General features: G+C 39.5%; 1 protein-coding gene across 1 annotated transcript in view; it reads right to left on the reverse strand.

Annotated features, from left to right (window-relative positions):
- SNTG1 (syntrophin gamma 1) overlaps positions 1 to 16,089 on the reverse strand; it is a 732,034-nt gene that overhangs the window by 322,951 nt on the left and 392,994 nt on the right. The gene's annotated exons all lie outside the window — the stretch shown is intronic.

A 16,089-nucleotide genomic window follows, 5' to 3' on the forward strand; every position in this document is an offset into this window, starting at 1 on the left:
AGGCAGAGGGAGAAGCAGGCTCCATGCAGGGAGCCCGATGTGGGACTCGATCCGGGGATTCTAGGATCATGCCCTGGGCCGAAGGCAGGCATTAAACCCGCTGAGCCACCCGGGGATCCCAAGACATTACTTTTCTTATGCTGGACATTAAGCATCCCGCCCTTTGCTCTGGAGAGAGTTATTATACCTTTTTTCTAAGGCTATTTGCTATACAAATACCCTAGGAAAGACACCTGAGGTGAAGTGTAGTGAGCGCACTTTGGGATAAATAAGAAAGAAAGAAGATGCTATTACTTAGATGTGTCAGAAAAAAATGATAATAGCACACCAGTGCTTTCCAGAATACCAAACTAGTACCACAATGATAAAACTGATAAATGCCTTTCTCCAAAAGAAAAAAAAAAAGGGAGAAGGGGAGACATGATCTGTCTGTCCAATGTTGATAGGAAACTGATTGATTACCAAGTAGATGCTAAACAATCCAGGTGTCTGGGGTTGGTATGTATCTATGTATGTATAATTGTGTAGCAGATATTTTGGAAATGGTGATGGATTGCCTAGTAAATGTAAATAACTGCTAAATTTGTTGACAATTTAGTTTGATCAGAGGAAACACCCTGAAAGATCTATAGCAATGATGCTCTATCTATGTGGGTGTATGTTTAGTATTTCTGCATGGCTAGTAACATTAATTAATAATAGCTGTTGATTATCACATTCATTGAAATATAGAATGGGCCCAGTCATTTGTGTGGCTAACAACTCTTTCATATAAAGGTTTATATTTCTAGGAAAATTATCTGTTTTTTTAACATGAACATTTAGTGAATTATTGGTTACCAACATAGTCAGAAAAATCTGAAATACATTCATGTGGAAAGGGAGAAGAAAAGCATCACATTAGGGAAAGCAGAAGTAAAAGAATGAAATACTGCAGGTTTAAATGTGGAAAAAGGATTGAAAGAAGCCAATTGAAAGGAAAAAAAAAGACTAAGAAAATACTCTGGAATAAGATTTAAAAAAATCTTTAATCTTGAAGGTTTCCACCTTAAAATTTACTCCTATCATACTGAACGATGTTTTAAGAAGTTTAGGGTGGGGAAGTTGACAACCTACTCCAGCTTTTTTCACACATTTAATTTAGCATACATTTGTTTTCACTTGCAAGACAATAGCACATTTTAGACAGATTCACAAAATCACTTTGAGACTGGAAAACATTGCATTGTCTATCATTGATGCAAGACTAGCTCAAAGCAACTTTCTTGAAAAAGATTATCACATTGGGAACAACAAGGAAAACAGAGATGCAAAAACTGGAGATAAGCCAGGTTTATATTGTGTTATAACATGCAAGGCAAGCAAATTCTGGACCACTTTAATGCCACCAGTTTACAACATACAGCCCCAGAAAGCAAGTTACGTAGAACGTGTAAGACCCAGCTCAGTCCAGATGTCAAATACATACCTATGAATTGGGAAGTATGAAAAGTAAAAATGTCAGAAATCAGAGGCCCCTTTGAGTAGGGAACAATTTCATGGACGGAGACTGCAAACTCAGATGAACACTGAGCCTTGTGAAGAATAAAAGGCTTGCCTATTTTGGGAAATTTTGATGTTCATATACCCATGGAAAGAACTAGCTGGCAGCTTCAGTTATGACAGCAAAGGCAAAAGGGAAAACAAGGACATTCTGCAGCCAGAAGGCAGAAATGGTCACTTTCACTGACATTGCAGGGCAGGAAGGTGATATGTCTATGGATGCTCCACAATGAGGATCTCAGAAAGACCACTCTTTGAGGTCACAGATTACCTCTATGCAAATTCTTTAAACATTTAGAGACAAAGAAATACCCAACTCTGTGCAAATTCACATATAATAAGAAGAAAAACAAATGTCAGGCAAGAAAATGTTCTGTTGTCACACTTGATGGTTTTCACCTGATTAATCAAGGTTTAAAAAACTCTACCATATCTGCATAGAAGGTGGTAATATTCCATAGCACAAGATGCTAATTTATTGACTGAATTTGAAGTCTGTGAAAAATAGCATAGTGCTAATCCCAATGCTGCTAAAAGTAAATTATCTTTTCTATACTTCCAGTACTGCCATTTGGCAATTTATAGTGATTCAAATTATCCCAATAATCATAGAGGAATTTCTTAAAAGAATGAAGCTATGAAAGTTAAATGCATTATTATTAGGTCAATGTTTTCTAGAGCCAAAATCATTGCAAAACTATTCAGAAATCTTGAATTGTGAACTGGGGCCTGTGCAAAGGTCTCCAGAACTATCCATACTTTTTAAATTCAATTCTCTCCTTCAGTGGGTCAAATCTAAACATGGAACTGGTTCCCTAGACTGTCTGCAGGATTTCCTGAGAACACAAGGAGATAAAGAATCGTAACCTTTGCTTTTATCCTCCATTAGTCAATACAATTTAAAAAGATAAAAACAAAACAAAGAAATGTGTTCCAACAAACACTAAGGAAACATAAAAGTGTGAGCATTTTTCCATACAAACTGGGAATGACTTGGAGCAGAAGAGCAAAACTAATGTTTCCTTAACTTTCATTCCTATAAAGTTTAAAGTCATTTTGGAAATAGCCCACGGACTCCTTAGAGGAGGCTTGCTCCCCACTGGCTGGCATAGGATCTCCAACACCCAGCACATGTGGGTACCTGCCATATGGTGGAGACACAATAAATATTTGAAAAAGATTTCATTATGTCAGAGTGGCTGGAAAAAGGCTTTTATAAATAAGCTGCCGTTTCGATGTTAAAAGACTTAGGGAGTGCTTAAAGCAACAAAAAGAGTGAAAATAACTTCAACTACATAAATTATATAAATAGTGTGGACACAAAATACCAGCCACCTGGGCTCATTAAGGGAAATGGGGGCCACTATAACCCAACAATCTTTTACATTTTGCTTTGGAGTGCTCAAAATATTTTTTTCTTATTAAGACTATTTCAGCATTTTTAAAGTAATCCAAGATACAATTACTTTATATTCTTTAAAATCCCATCATTAAGCAGTTATTAATATATTGGAAATATTCTAGGTGACAAGAGAAAATCATTCTGGGAATACAGGTAAATATGAGTGTACTGGAGGAAGGGCAAGACGGCAGAAGAATAGGGTCCCCAAGTCACCTGTCCCCACCAAATACCTAGATAAACTTCGAATCATCCTGAAAACCTACGAATTCGGCCTGAGATTTAAAGAGAGACCAGCTTCGAACGCTACAGTGAGAAGAGTTCGCGCTTCTATCAAGGTAGGAAGACGGGGAAAAAGAAATAAAGGAACAAAAGGCCTCCGAGGGGGAGGGGCCCCGCGAGGAGCCGGGCTGAGGCCGGGGCGAGTGTCCCCAGGACAGGAGAGCCCCGTCCCGGAGAAGCAGGAGCTGCACCAACCTTCCCGGGGGAAAGGGGCTCGCAGGGAGTTGGAGCAGGACCCAGGAGGGCGGGGATGCCCTCGGGCTCCCGGGGACACTAACAGACACCTGCGCCCGCGGGAGAGTGCGCCGAGCTCCCTAAGGGCTGCAGCGAGCTCGGAGGGGCTCGGAGGCGGACGGCTCCGCGGAGGGGGCTGCGGGGCGGGAGCGCGAATCCCACAGCGCAGGCCCCGGAGCACAGGGCGCCGGGACACAGCCCAGGATCCGGCCTCCCCCGGGACAGGCAGAGGCCGGGAGGGCCCAGGACAGCGAGGACGCTCCTGCCCCGAGCTGAGCACATCAGCGGCCCCGCCCCGGAGCCTCCAGGCCCTGCAGACGGAGAGCTCCGTGGTGACTGCGGGGGCTGACTCCAGGGCTGCAGAGCTGGCCCAGCCACTGCGGTTGTTCCTCCTGGGGCCTCACGGGGTCAAAAACCCCCACTGAGCCCTGCACCAGGCAGGGGCAGAGCAGCTCCCCCAAGTGCTAACACCTGAAAATCAGCACAGCAGGCCCCTCCCCCAGAAGACCAGCTGGACGGACCAGTTCCAGGGGAAGTCAAGGGACTTAAAGTTACAGAATCAGAAGATACTCCCACGTGTTTTGTTTTTTTTTTGTTGTTGTTGTTGTTTGCTTTTTGATTTGTTTGCTTCCCCCACCCCATTTTTTCCCTTTCTTTCTTTTTCTTTCTCTTTTTCTTCTCTTTTTTTTCTTCCTTTTTTCTTTTTTCTTTTTCTCTTTTCTTTCCTTCTTTCTCTCCTCTCTGTTTCCCCTTTTCCCAATACAACTTGTTTTGGCCACTCTTCACTGAGCAAAATGACTAGAAGGAAAACCTCACCTCAAAAGAAAGAATCAGAAACAGCCCTCTCTCCCACAGAGTTACAAAATCTGGATTACAATTCAATGTCAGAAAGCCAATTCAGAAGCACTATTATACAGCTACTGGTGGCTCTAGAAAAAAGCATAAAGGACTCAAGAGACTTCATGACTGCAGAATTTAGATCTAATCACACAGAATATTAAAAATCAATTGAATGAGATGCAATCCAAACTAGAAGTCCTAACGACGAGGGTTAACAAGGTGGAAGAATGAGTGAGTGACATAGAAGACAAGTTGATGGCAAAGAGGGAAACTGAGGAAAAAAGAGACAAGCAATTAAAAGACCATGAGAATAGATTAAGGGAAATAAACGACAGCCTGAGGAAGAAAAACCTACGCTTAATTGGGGTTCCCGAGGGCGCCAAAAGGGACAGAGGGCCAGAATATGTATTTGAACAAATCCTAGCTGAAAACTTTCCCAATCTGGGAAGGGAAACAGGCATTCAGATCCAGGAAATAGAGAGATCCCCCCCTAAAATCAATAAAAACTGTTCAACACCTCGACATCTAATAGTGAAGCTTGCAAATTCCAAAGATAAAGAGAAGATCCTTAAAGCAGCAAGAGACAAGAAATCCCTGACCTTTATGGGGAGGAGTATTAGGGTAACAGCAGACCTCTCCACAGAGACCTGGCAGGCCAGAAAGGGCTGGCAGGATATATTCAGGGTCCTAAATGAGAAGAACATGCAACCAAGAATACTTTATCCAGCAAGGCTCTCATTCAGAATGGAAGGAGAGATAAAGAGCTTCCAAGACAGGCAGAAACTCAAAGAATATGTGACCTCCAAACCAGCTCTGCAAGAAATTTTAAGGGGACTCTTAAAATTCCCCTTTCAGAAGAAGTTCAGTGTAACAATCCACAAAAACAAGGACTGAATAGATATGATGATGACACTAAACTTATATCTTTCAATAGTAACTCTGAACGTGAACGGGCTTAATGACCCCATCAAAAGGCACAGGGTTTCAGACTGGATAAAAAAGCAGGACCCATCTATTTGCTGTCTACAAGAGGCTCATTTTAGACAGAAGGACACCTACAACCTGAAAATAAAAGGTTGGAGAACCATTTACCATCCAAATGGTCCTCAAAACAAAGTAGGGGTAGCCATCCTTATATCATATAAACTAAAATTTACCCCGAAGAGTGTAGTGTGAGATGAAGAGGGACACTATATCTTACTTAAAGTATATATCCAACAAGAGGACTTAACAATCCTCAATATATATGCCCCGAATGTGGGAGCTGCCAAATATTTAAATGAATTAATAACCAAAGTGAAGAAATACTTAGATAATAATACACTTATACTTGGTGACTTCAATCTAGCTCTTTCTATACTCGATAGGTCTTCTAACCACAACATCACCTAAGAAACGAGAGCTTTCAATGATACACTGGACCAGATCAATTTCACAGATTTTTACAGAACTTTACACCCAACCTCAACTGAATACACATTCTTCTCAAATACACATGGAACTTTCTCCAGAATAGACCACATACTGGGTCACAAATTGGATCTGAACCGATACCAAAAGATTGGGATCATCCCCTGCATATTCTCAGACCATAATGCCTTGAAATTAGAACTAAATCACAAGAAGTTTGGAAGGACTTCAAACATGTGGAGGTTAAGGACCATCCTGCTAAAAGATGAGAGGGTCAACCAGGAAATTAAGGAAGAATTAAAAAGATTCATGGAAACTAATGAGAATGAAGATACGACTGTTCACAATCTTTGGGATGCAGCAAAAGCAGTCCTAAGGGGGAAATGCATCGCAATACAAGCATCCATTCAAAAACTGGAAAGAACTCAAATACAAAAGCTAACCTTACACCTAAAGGAGTTAGAGAAAAAAACAGCAAATAATCCTACACACAGCAGAAGAATAGAGTTAATAAAGATTCGAGCAGAACTCAACGAAATCGAGACCAGAAGAACTGTGGAACAGATCAACAAAATCAGGAGTTGCTTCTTTGAAAGAATTAATAAGATAGATAAACCATTAGCCAGCCTTATTAAAAAGAAGAGAGAGAAGACTCAAATTAATAAAATCATGAATGAGAAAGGAGAGATCACTACTACCACCAAGTCATCAAAAACTTCCCAAGACACAATAGTCCAGGGTCAGATGGCTTCCCAGGGGAATTCTATCAAACGTTTAAAGAAGAAACCATACCTATCCTACTAAAGCTGTTTGGAAAGATAGAAAGAGATGGAATACTTCCAAATCCATTCTATGAGGCCAGCATCACCTTAATTCCAAAACCAGACAAAGACCCCACCAAAAAGGAGAATTATAGAGCAATATCCCTGATGAACATGGATGCAAAAATTCTCAACAAGATACTAGCCAATAGGATCCAACAATACATTAAGAAAATTATTCACCATGACCAAGTGGGATTTATCCCCGGGACACAAGGCTGGTTCAACACTCGTAAAACAATCAATGTGATTCATCATTATCAGCAAGAGAAAAACCAAGAACCATATGATCCTCTCATTAGATGCAGAGAAAGCATTTGACAAAATACAGCATCCGTTCCTGATCAAAACCCTTCAGAGTGTAGGGATAGAGGGAACATTCCTCGACATCTTAAAAGTCATCTATGAAAAGCCCACAGCAAATATCATTCTCAATGGGGAAGCACTGGGAGCCTTTCCCCTAAGATCAGGAACAAGACAGGGATGTCCACTCTCACCACTGCTATTCAACATAGTACTGGAAGTCCTAGCCTCAGCAATCAGACAACAAAAAGACATTAAAGACATTCAAATTGGCAAAGAAGTGAAACTCTCCCTCTTCGCCGATGACATGATACTCTACATAGAAAACCCAAAAGCCTCCACCCCAAGATTGCTAGAACTCATACAGCAATTTGGCAACGTGGCAGGATACAAAATCAATGCCCAGAAATCAATGGCATTCCTATACACTAACAATGAGACTGAAGAAAGAGAAATTCAGGAGTCAATCCCATTTACAATTGCACCCAAAAGCATAAGATACCTAGGAATAAACCTAACCAAAGAGGGAAAGGATCTATACCCTAAAAACTATAGAACACTTCTGAAAGAAATTGAGGAAGACACAAAGAGATGGAAAAATATTCCATGCTCATGGATTGGCAGAATTAGTATTGTGAAAATGTCAATGTTACCCAGGGCAATGTACACGTTTCATGCAATCCCTATCAAAATACCATGGACTTTCTTCAGAGAGTTAGAACAAATGGTCTTAGGATTTGTGTGGAATCAGAAAAGACCCCGAATAGCCAGGGGAATTTAAAAAAGAAAACCATATCTGGGGGCATCACAATGCCAGATTTCAGGTTGTACTACAAAGCTGTGGTCATCAAGACAGTGTGGTACTGGCACAAAAACAGACACATAGATCAATGGAACAGAATAGAGAACCCAGAAGTGGACCCTCAAATTTATGGTCAACTAATATTCGATAAAGGAGGAAAGACGATCCACTGGAAGAAAGACAGTCTCTTCAATAAATGGTGCTGGGAAAATTGGACATCCACATGCAGAAGAATGAAACTAGACCACACTCTTTCACCACACACAAAGATAAACTCAAAATGGATGAAAGATCTAAATGTTAGACAAGAGTCCATCAAAATCCTAGAGGAGAACACAGGCAACACCCTTTTTGAACTCAGCCACAGTAACTTCTTGCAAGATACATCCACGAAGGCAAAAGAAACAAAAGCAAAAATGAACTATTTGGAATTCATCCAGATAAGAAGCTTTTGCACAACAAAGGATACAGTCAACAAAACTAAAAGACAACCTACAGAATGGGAGAAGATATTTGCAAATGGCATATCAGATAAAGGGCTAGTTTCCAAGATCTATAAAGAACTTATTAAAGTCAACACCAAAGAAACAAACAATCCAATCATGAAATGGGCAAAACACATGAACAGAAATCTCACAGAGGAAGACATAGACATGGCCAACATGCACATGAGAAAATGCTCTGCATCACTTGCCATCAGGGAAATACAAATCAAAACCACAATGAGATACCACCTCACACTAGTGAGAATGGGGAAAATTAACAAGGCAGGAAACCATAAATGTTGGAGAGGATGCGGAGAAAAGGGAACCCTCTTACACTGTTGGTGGGAATGTGAACTGGTGCAGCCACTCTGGAAAACTGTGTGGAGGTTCCTCAAAGAGTTAACAATAGACCTGCCCTACGACCCAGCAATTGCACTGCTGGGGATTTACCCCAAAGATTCAGATGCAATGAAACGCCGGGACACCTGCACCCCGATGTTTCTAGCAGCAATGTCCACAGTAGCCAAACTGTGGAAGGAGCCTCGGTGTCCATCGAAAGATGAATGGATAAAGATGTGGTCTATGTATACAATGGAATATTCCTCAGCCATTAGAAATGAGAAATACCCACCATTTGCTTCAACGTGGATGGAACTGGAGGGTATTATGCTGAGTGAAGTAAGTCAATCGGAGAAGGACAAACATTATATGTTCTCATTCATTTGGGGAATATAAATAATAGTGAAAGGGAATAGAGGGGAAGGGAGAAGCAATGGGTAGGAAATATCAGAAACGGAGACAGAACATGAAGACTCCTAACTCTGGGAAACTAACTAGGGGTGATGGAAGGGGAGGTGGGTGGAGGGTGGGGGTGAATGGGTGATGGGCACTGAGGGGGGCACTTGATGGGATGAGCACTGGGTGTTATTCTGTATGTTGGCAAACTGAACACCAATAAAAAAATAAATTTATTATTAAAAAAATATGAGTGTACTGACAAGAGCAATCAAGAGATGACGGCATTAAACCTGCCTCGACATCAAGGATAGTGAATTTCTTCTAAGGTTCAGTCTTATTCCACAGAAAATGATGTTAATATAACATAAAATCTATTCAACTTGGTGTTAGGAGTAATAGTGATAATTCCCTAATGCCAGGAGCATTTATATTGATTTTGGAATGTAATTTTGAGCTTCCCCTAGAACATGAAAGTGTCTGATGCTCTGAGAATTCACATCACTTCAAAGTAGTAATAAAGCATGTCTAAGAAACAATATGTATACTTAGTCTTTCATTTCAATTCAATTTAACTTAGCACTTATTGATTGATTTCTGCATGCCTGGATAACAACAGACACAGGAATACAGAATTGTAGAGGACTAAATCCCTGTCCTCTGACACTGTTGACTAAGGGGACCCAAGAAAGAAAAACAATTATCCAGCGGTGTGAGCCATGCTGTGATGGGGACACGTTTACAGAGCCCTGTACCCTGCTTGCCAAGGGGAACAGGTAACAGCCTGGACAGAGAGTATGACTGATATGGTAGTGGACTTGAGCAATCCAAATGAGAAGGTGAAACCAAATCTCATAGGCAGAGCAGCTTCTCAAGCTGCATCTGGAGGTAAGGCTGTCCAGAGATGGGAAAGTGCACATGCTACAGGCCAGGCAGGGTGATTCTGAAGATAACACAAGCACAATGATTCACTAAGGCAGGAAAAGCAGAGCGGGGGCTGGCTCATAGGGGACCCTAAGTTGTGCGAAAGTGTTTGGATGGCTGGGGACCAGTAGGGTCTGGCACTGTACAAACACCATCTTAATGAGTTCTCATAAGAGTTATTTCTACTTATGAAGATAAAGAAACAGACACAACGAGTACAGAACATTTGCCCAATGTAACACTGCAGTTATTTTTATGGTAGAATTATACGTTTCTTTTGGACTATAAATCTCTGGTTCTGTCTACAGCAGCACTCAGATCTCTGCTTCTTTATTTGAGATTCATGAGGGAAGACAGAAACCCAGGCTGACAGAAGCCTGCTGTGCTTCTTTGGGCTGATTTCACACCTTCCCTAGGAAGATGAATCCAGTAGTTTGGCTTAAAAAGACTTTAGGTAGTGCCTTCAGCGTGGTGAACTGAGCAGGTATTTGACTTTCAACCCCTCAGACATACCCTCACATGCAAGTCTGGGAAAACTAAGCCTCTCCAATGAGGACAGCACAAAGATAAAGAATTAGCATGGCAAGGGCGATTCCTAAAAACACTAAAAGACAGAAAAAAAAGAGGTGGAAGAATTTTGACAGTAGTGGAACTATAGCTTAAAATAAAATATGATAAAATTGCATGAAATGCTGTGGGTGGACTATTCCTCTGGGGCTGGACAACTCTCTGAGTTCAGAATCAGCAGTTACACCTGAACCCTGAAATCAAGTAGCCTAAAAGCTGTGATTAACTCCAGACAGATAATCAGAAGCTTTTTCAAAGACCAGATTAAATTTATTCTCATGATAGGTAAGGCTAAAAATGAAGATAATCTTGTCTTAAAATAAAACCTCTTCATTCATACAGTAAAGGAATCCCACCAATTGAGGTCGATTGATTCTTCAAGTGAAGGAGAAACATTTGGGGGGTCAGGTTGCTCAGCAGCCGCAATGATGCTAAAAGACAATGGAGTAAGCTCTGGGGCAAAATTTGTGCAAACTATCCTTCAACTAAGACAAAACAAAAACATTTTTGGATCTTAAAGGACTTACACATTTTATCTTTCATGCATCCTTTCTCACATAAAGCAAGTGAGGATATAACGAAAGGGAGTATATAAAGAAGTATATCGAAGACTACCATAGAATCCAAAATAAGAGTTCTCAGATTCGACAGAGGTAGTGGGCAGCATGAGGAGGCAATATAAATAACCTCAATTTTCTTCCTTCACTTGATAACACCTAATCATCATACATCATAAATTAGAGATGTGAGCATATTATTTTGATTAAAATTGGTAATCTAATTAATAAGAAAAATGATACTTAAAAATGAACTCTAAATTCTTCAACTCTCAAAGCTTTTAGTTTTCTGTTTCTTCATTTGCAAAATGAAATATTTGAACTAAAATTCTCTGTAAAGCAGCAATGATTTCAGGGAAATAGTGAAGGTGTTGAAAATCAACAGCCTCGCATTTTAATTTCTTCCATGACTTTCAGACTTCCAGTCTCCCTGTTGAAAATAACATATACTTCTCAAGAATGGCAGGCTTTCTTTTATTAATAGATACTTGAGTATTAGATCTAATTACATTTCCGTATATCCTTCCACTTTCAAGAGGCTTAATAACATCCAACTTGTAGTCCAATTTTACACACTAGGCATACATTTCTGTGTGCTGATTTCACATGTAATTGTTTCACTCTGGCCAGAAAGAGAATGGGGATTTCAGTGCTCCAACTGTGAGGAGCTAAATTCTGCCAACAGCCATGTAAGTTGGGAAGAAGCCCCAAGATCCAGAAAGGATGCAGTGTGACACCTTGATTGTGGCTTTGTAAGATCCTGAACCAGGGATCCAGCTAAGCCATGCTTGGTCTCCTGATGCATGGAAAGTGTGGTAATAAATGCTGTTTTAAGCCACTAAATTTCTGGTAATCTATTATACAACAATAGAAAACTAATATAACAGAAAATATGGGGCAGCCCAAGTGGCTCAGTGGTTTAGTTCTGCTTTCAGCCTAGGGTGTGATCCTGGAGACCTGGGATAGAGTCCTGTGTTGGACTCTCTGCATGGAGCCTGTTTTTCCCTGTGTCTGTGCCTCTCTCTCTCTGTGTGTCCCTCATGAATAAATAAATAAAATCCTAAAAAAACCCAGAAGATACGATTAGGTCAACCCTGAGTTTGCAAAATTTGTTTACAGGTTACCAGGACAAGATGAAACATATAACTACCACTAATTCATTTTTAACCACTGCATGCAAGATTCAGTAGTGACACAATACAAAGAAAATATGATTCTTGACCATAAGAAGTATCATAAACAGAGATCCTGAGTGACTCAGTCAATTGAGCATTCGACCCTTGGTTTTGGCTCAGGTCACATCAGAGTTGTGAGATCAAGCCCTGAGTCCAGCTCCGCACACAATATAGTGTCTGCTTGACCCTTTCCCTCCTCTCCTCCCCTGCCCTCTCTCTCTCAAATAAATAAACAAATAAAATCTTTAAAACGTGTATTATAAACAAAAATGGAAAGGAATTATTATTAATATTATATGAAGTATTCCAGTATTATTCAGAATATTCCAGTATACAGAGTATTCCAGGCCAGGTATGACAACGTTGCCAAGCTTTTTGATAGAATCTAATTTAAAGGAAGCTTGGCCATGTTTCAGTTTGCAGAGTCAATAGTTCCTTTTAATAAAATGGTAGGTCCGTGACTGTTTGCTCCTGCTTAAGCTGTTTAAAGAACTCTCTATAACTTTTAAGGGGAAAAGTCACAGCTTTCTTTAATAAAAACCCATAAAGGTGGTTTGTATCAGCAGGAATGCCGTGAAAACAGACAAATGGAGCTTTCTGGATAAGGACAAGAGGGACAGAGTTCCCTGAAATGGAAAATCCTGCCTTGGCAATCATTGAGTGCATTTTTCACTCAGTCTGTCCTTCCTAGATAGGCCCACTCCCTGCTGAGGACCTATATGTCCTCTCTCTGAGCATAAGATACACACTACCAATTAGTTCTTCTAAAGTGCCATGGGTTTTCTTTGGGACCAGTTAAAATACTAAACACTAGGAGCATGTGATTCATGACTGAAGTCTTTCATCCTTGCATTCTCAGATATTTTTTTCACTTTGATGTAACAATTCTTCACTCATTCACATTTCTACTGAAAGCATCACTTCTGTTATCATACTGAACATGGATTTTGTGGCTAAAGTTTACCTTGTGTGAAAGAAAAGGACAGTTTCAGGCCTTAGTGCATTATCAATAAATGATACGAAAGAACACACTGTAGATGTGCACACATACAAACATACCTCAATGGCTAAATGCAGTTAAAAAATAAATGTTCATTCTGCACTTGACCCTTAAAAAACAGAAAATACTGCCAATTTACAGACTTTACCATACATTCAACATTTTACTATAAACTTTCTTTGTTCTTAAAAGCTTAATTCATCACCTTTTAAATAACTACACAGGTTAGAAGCATTAAAACCTCTATGTGGGGACTCTTTCAAGTTATTATATACTATGTAATATCTCTTTTGATGTCATACCTATAATAGTTAAGCAATACATACTAAAGAATGAAATTAGTTTTAAATCCTCAGGGGTGATAGTTGTAATAATATACATGTATAGGAAGTGTACTGAGAGGCTTCCTACAAAGTCCTAGCCTAGCAATATTATTAAAAGGCAAAACTTAATCTATACCAGATGCCCACAGGGTAGACATGATGATGGAAGTATAGAAAGATTGCCTTTTGCCTTTATTTTCCCTCCTTTGAGGAAGAAAAAAATCAGTGTAAGAGCTGTTTATCTTAATTCCATAGGGTGCTATTTATATTTGCCACATTTATTATAGACTTGTGGGGCACTTAATATTCATCTTCATTAGTTTTATTCGGGCTGAGCACACAAGGTATTCTGAATCTGAAAGATTTCTGATTAATTGCCTTATAGTAAATATTAAGTGCATTGTTTCTCCTTGCCTCAGACTTTATACCCTTAGGGCAGCATAACAAAAACAAAGCCAAATGTCCTACATTAGTAGCTGGACACTCAAATGCAAGTGATGAAGAACATGGACTTTCTCCATTCTATTCTACACAGGAGAAAGCATCATTCCATCTCCCCTAAAGGAGAAAGAATGAGAGGGGGACCCTTTTGATCCGGTGAGAGTGGATGGGAAGGACTCTGGAGTTTACTCTAACATTTGGAATATATATATATACCTTCCAAAGGCCAGAGAAACCCCTCTGTCTCTGCTTCTAAGACCTAGAGATAATCTAGTTTACTGGCCTTACTTCTCTTTAACATGTGAATAGCTAGAAAGATAAGTCTTCAGCCACCCTGCCACCTTGGCAGCTAATCTAAGTGCCTATCACAGGATGTATCCAGTTATCTTTTGGGTCCTGTTGCATCACAGCAATGAAGTCCATTAATAGAGAAACAGCTGGCTACAGATCTGATCCTTGTGATATGTAAGAGAGTTTCTTGGGAAAGTGAAAGCAAGTATTCTCTAACTTATATTTCCATGTCTCATGATGCTAGAGTTTTTACAGGCTCACTGGGAAATCCACAATCTGTTTTAAAGTATGGGTGTATATGTGGGTATTTATGTCTGGATATCTTATCCATGCAATTCAATTGAAAACTCTTTCAGGGACCTATAACTTCATACTTTCTTCTAATGAATGAAGGAAGGAAGGCATATTTGTTCAATTAGTTATGGACTAAGCACTAGAATGGTTCAAGGAATACACAGATGAACAATGTGTGGTCCTTACCCTCAAGGAGCTCACAGTTTAGTATATTTTCAATTTTCTATATGTTTCCATTAGGATATGGGATCATAAGCAGGATCCATGCCCAGCACGGAGCCCAGTAGAGGGCTTGATTCCATGACCCTCAGAACATGGCCGGGGCCAAAATTGAGAGTTGGAGTCTCTTCTTACTGAGCCACTTAGGCAACCCTAAAATTTATTTTCATGCTGCATTTTATTCAGATATACTTTCTTAGTTGATATTTTTAACCCCTCTTTCATTTTATCTGCATTTGTTTGGTATCTTTTTCCATTCAGTTAATTTTAACCATCTTTGCTATAGTTTAACTCTCTTACTTTACCAAATATAATTGGGTTTGATTTCATTAACTGGATTTAGTTGACTTTACTGGTAGTATGTTAAATATTCTATTTTAATTTAATTGTGCTTTATTATTATATTATTTGACAAGATGAGTAGCAAAATGGAATTCTAACTTCAATAAATGACTTTGACCTAGAATCCATTGATATTCTGAGCAAGTGCTCAGAATATCAATGGATTCTAGGTCGAAGTCTAACAAGTACCAATACAGAACAACTATGTCTAATGTCATTTATTGATGTTAGCTAGAAGGAAATGCCTACTTGTCTGTGGTTAATACATCATAGATATCTGTTTAATACATCATAGGTTCTTCTGGAAATAACATAGAATTCCATTCCTGCTTATGATTCTCTCCCTTCCTCTGCCCTTTCCCCACTCACATGCATGTGCTCTCTCTCTCTCTAAAAAAAAAATTAAAAATTTAAGTTTTATATATATTATATACACACACACACACACACACCACACACACACACACAATACACACACATATATATGGACAGATAGAGAAAAGTGTACCATAATGTAACACTGAAATCCAAGAAAACAATCTTATATGAAATATCTTAAAAATTGAAAGAATAACATCCTTTGACTTTTTTCTGAACTTGATAAGTCAATTATATAATAAGTAAACATAAATTATAGATGAATATCTCCTAGCAATTTCTAGTTAAACATATATATTGAATACACATGTGAATATTGGGTATATATTAAAATACACTCAATTTCCTATAAACCAATACATATTTTAACTTTCCAGGTATGATACACTGGCAGTATGATTTAGAGGGCAAACCCAAGATTCCAAAAGGCAGAACTGGGATCCCACAGGGCAGAGCCAAGAGGTCAGAAGTAAGAAACAAGATCACAGAAAAGAGTCAAAATCCCAAAGGACTAAGTCAAGAGCCAAGTGGTTCATACCCAGGCACTGAAACTGAGCCCTAATTAAGGAACTGACAATGTTTGCCCTGCTGGCCTTCAGAATTGCTATGAGCAATGATAGCTGTAGGTCTCTAATATCCCCCCTGCTTGAACAGAAGGTTCATGCCCAGTCTATTCCTGTTCCACCAATGTATAATGGTTGTGGATGAGGAGAAGATAACTTGTC

Source organism: Nyctereutes procyonoides, unplaced genomic scaffold (genome assembly GCF_905146905.1).
Source record: "Nyctereutes procyonoides isolate TBG_1078 unplaced genomic scaffold, NYPRO_anot_genome, whole genome shotgun sequence".
Lineage (NCBI taxonomy): Eukaryota > Metazoa > Chordata > Mammalia > Carnivora > Canidae > Nyctereutes > Nyctereutes procyonoides.